The sequence below is a fragment of the Spinacia oleracea genome, chromosome 3 (assembly GCF_020520425.1).
Source record: "Spinacia oleracea cultivar Varoflay chromosome 3, BTI_SOV_V1, whole genome shotgun sequence".
Taxonomy (NCBI): domain Eukaryota; kingdom Viridiplantae; phylum Streptophyta; class Magnoliopsida; order Caryophyllales; family Amaranthaceae; genus Spinacia; species Spinacia oleracea.
The window spans coordinates 34,290,883-34,295,334 of NC_079489.1; positions in this window are offsets into that span (position 1 = coordinate 34,290,883).

The following is a 4,452-nucleotide window of genomic DNA, read 5'->3' on the forward strand; positions in this document are numbered from 1 at the left end:
CTTGTCCCTAAGGACAAGTGGGAGACTGAAGGAAATAATGCCCTTGGTCCAAGTATGCATTCTATGATAAGTCTAATAAATGCGGTTCAGTATTAATTAACAAGTTAATAATTCAGTGAGATCAAGTGAGCTGAATGCCTAGCTAGAGGCCGCTTCAGTTCAAGTGGAATTAATGATATTAATCCACAGCTTACTCTTGACTGAACCCGTAGGGTCACACAAATAGTACGTAAACGGATCAAGTATTTAATGGCATTAAATACTCCATCTATGAATATTCGGAATCGACGGATCTTGGTTTCAGTGGGAGCTGAGATCGTCACAGGCAAGAAATGAATACTCCGGAAACGATGATATTGCCGGAAACGGAAATATGGATCGTATCGGAAATATAAATATTATCCAAGTCGTAGATGTTGCCGGAAACGGAAACATGGTACGTATCGGAAAATATTATCGGAAATGGAAATATTGCCAGAATCGGAAATATTGCCGGAAACGGAAATATTGTCAGAATCGGAAATATTATCGGAATCGGAAAATAATTCCGGAAACGGAAATATTAAATATTTGTTCGAAACGGAAATTAATTCCGGAATCGGAAATGTTAAATATTGTTCGTATCGGAAATGAATTCCGGAATCGGAAATTTAATCGGGAGCGTATCGTACGAATAAGCATCGGACGAGGCCTGCCGGACGAGGGCCCAGCTCGAAGCCAGGCCATCGCCCAGCAAGCCACACGCGCGCCACAAGCCCAGCCAAGGCAGCGCCCAGGCCTACCGCAAGGCAGGCCCAGCGCGCGCCAAGGCCGCGGCTGCGTGGGCCTCGCTGCGTGGGCTACTGCTCGCACGCACGCGCATGGGCGGCCCATCGTGGCTGCCGTGTGTGTGTGTGTGAGTTTGTGTTCATGCACGATTCCTAAAACGTGCAGAGTTCGGTTAATGATTAAATTCCTAATTCTATTTGATAAATTAATTAATTAGAGTTCTTGTAGGATTCTAAGTTTAATTAATTCGTATCCTAATAGGATTCCAATTCTCTTTCCATACCCCTATAAATATGTGGCCTGGGTTCACAATTTACAACGAGTTTTAAAGTATTCAAAGTGAGTTTTTGAGAGAAAAATTCAGTCACACATCTTGCTCAAAAGTGCCGAAAATTCTAGTACCTTAAGGGCGATTCTAGTTGGTCAATCTTAAGGCGGATCCGGACGTGCTGTGGACTATCTACGGAGGGACGACACTTGGAGTCCTAAAGACTTGTTCTTGTTCGGTTCGGGCGCAGCTAGGGAAGGCACGCAACAAAGAGTATGCATCTAAATTATGCTATATGATTATGTGTAAATAATATGTATTCCTGGGTTAATGGTTGTTTCCGCATGATTTATGTAATATCATATGAATCATAACCCAACAGATACGTTCTGTTCGATTTATGGATCGATTGCGACAGAACGCGTGATCAGTTTTTGCAGCGTGAGGCTTAGGCTTAGGGGTTTAGAGTCAATACTCAGAATAATAATTGTGTTGTTCTTTTTTCACGTCGAACTTGGGCTATATTTATAGAAAAGAGTTCGTGGAAAGATAGAATTGTAGAGCTCTAATCCACGAGGAATTAGGAAAGAATACGTCCCAGGTAATTTCAGCGCCCAGGCCTGGGCGCCGAAGATTTCGGCGCCCAGAGCCAGGCGTTGAAAATAGGATCTGGGCTGTTTTCTTAGTCAGATTCGGATTCCTAGAATCCGGAGTGTTTGAGACTTAATCGAGTCTTTTAGTGCGTATTAACCTTGTGACGGAATGCGTCTGGGCCCGTTACGAACTCTAGGCTCGTTAGGATTTTAATTAATACGTGACTCTTATTTTCGAATCATATTAGGAATAGGATTCTCTCGTAATCTCTATCTCATTTAGGATTTATGTTGGAGTGCAACACCTAATTCTGACAGGTTTCTATCTTTAATGACTTGCCACTTTTAACAACTACCCATTACGGCAGTTACTATTTTTAGCAGGTTTCCATAAATAGCAGGTTTCGGGTGAAATGAAAAGGGTTGATCGAGATTCGTTATTTTATAGGAGATGCGTTGTCAAGTGGAGATTTATGCTCTCATCATCGAACCTTCCCTTTCGGGAATGGGGACAAAAGTAGGTGTCTACACACATCTATGAGGACAGTCGATTCGAGACATTCCTTAGGAAAAGTGTCTCGTCCTTTTTCGAGCCCCTCACAGTGGCGACTCCACCGGGGCAATTTTGAAATACTTGTGCAAGTAGTGCGCCGATGAGGAAGTTGTATGGTAGAATCGGACGCTACGCCACATTTATCTCCTTATTAAGTTGGGACGACCTGAAGTACTCAATGCAACGTATGATCGCGACAGAACCACATACTATTCTTGGCTTCCTTGGCATGTTTCATCTCGGAAGTTTGGAATAATGCAACGCCCCGACCTCTAATGCAAGTAATTAAGTAGCAAAATTTAGCCAATTCGGTAGGGACATTACTGCAGTAACTCCCTATTGGGAATTACAAGACAAACTAATTACTTTATATCTCCACAATAATATAATTATTCTTTTATTTCCTTAATAAAGTAACTTTCATAACTTACTAAAGAGCCTTCACTAGAGTTATTATAATTAAACATAAACTAGGTGAACATTGCTAAAGTGAAATCCTTGCCACTACTCATTTTCGTCGTCCCCAACCGTACCTAAAACAGAAAACAAAACGGTGAGCCGAAGACTTAGTAACGAACTATTCTAGTGACGTAAATTCATTTCAACTCATTTTAGTTGAAAAAAATAGGGAAAATAGAATAATGTAACATTTATTAAAACATTATATTAATTCATTCATAAAATTTTTATTAACATGTTAGTCGTTGGCAAGTATGACATGGTGAAACGTTTTCCACGATGGGCCAGTGCCCATAAAACATAAGAGCAGGTGCTCAACATGGGTGGGCTAGTGCCCCATGTATGACCGAGAATCGTAACCTGTGAACATATATTGCCAAACGGACTAGGTCTTTCACTTTTATTTATCATGTTGCATTTAATTTTACTTTTCTTAGCCTTTGTACTTCAGTTGAAGTAACATAATTCCTTTAGATATGTGATCAATAAAATGTTGTTATTTTAATGGTTTCTCATATATACTATGAAATAATTCAATCAAATCAAATCATATTTAATTCCCACAATTCATAAAACATGTCAACACATTTAGCTTATAAATTCAATCATAACGTCATAATTTCATAAACGCATTTAGAAGGGATTGTGGGTACCAACAATAGCCCCTCAATTCCGTGTTATCTAAGCTTTGTCCTTGGTTCGTTCTTTCTGAGCTCCGAGCCCGAACTCTTTCAAAAGATTAAATTATTGAATTAATATTAAAACAATAAATATTGTAAAATTAATATTTTCTAAACAATATTTTTAGTTCATAAATTCACCAATCAATTAAATATGAAATAATTAAGTAAAACATCTAATTAAATTCAAGTTTAAGTGAATACATATATTTGTAATTTTAAATCTAGAATAGTAACCAATTTTATTTGCATAAAAAAACACTATTAGAATAAATTCTTATAACAACCATTTTAGTAAAGATAGTTGGGCCAAGATAGAAGTTGGACTTACTTTGGGGTTTATAAGAAAATCAACGTTCCAAAGTTCGAACATGGTTTCTGAAAGTCGACACCAAGGCAGGGAGCATGCAGGAAGGAGAGAAGCAGGAGTATGTTGTAGTAGAGGAAAGAGAGAAAGAAAATGGTGGCTGGTTCGACGGGGCCTGGGCGACAACAAAATGCCGGCGGCAGCGCCGGTGGTGGCCGCTGCTCGAGCGCGGAAGGGAGAAGAAGGCAGGGGAGTTGGGAGCGTAGGAGAAAGGACGACGATGGGGGGTGCGTGGTGGTGATGGGTTGTTTGCAGTGGCCGGAGAAATAAGGATGTCGTGGTGCGGTGGTTATAGGCGGCTAAAGTGGTAGTGGTGGTTCGAATTTGAAATTAAAGTAGTAAAAAAGTGCGAAATTTTTATAGGTTTTAATGGTGAAAACTGAAATTGGTGGTTAATCTGATTTATATTTCGTTTGGGATGATTGAGCTTTATAGATGTTATGGGGCTCCATGGATGCAATAACTCAACTTGATTGTATTGACAAGTGGAAGAGATTGAGCATGAAAATTGTTAATTAAGATGAGCTATTTTAGTTTTAGATTTCAAGATTTTCAAGTAGGCTTCATGAATAAGGAATTGATTATACTAGAGAAACATAGAAAGTTGGTGGTTGAGCTCTATTTCAATAGTGACAAAGTTGAAGGATAAGAAGTGGAGTTTGAAAAACTGATTTTTAGTTTCTTTTTGAATAAGGGAAATTTGGTAATTATGAAATGTTAGACAAAGTTTTAGAATTTAATTACTATTAACTGAAAATCAAATA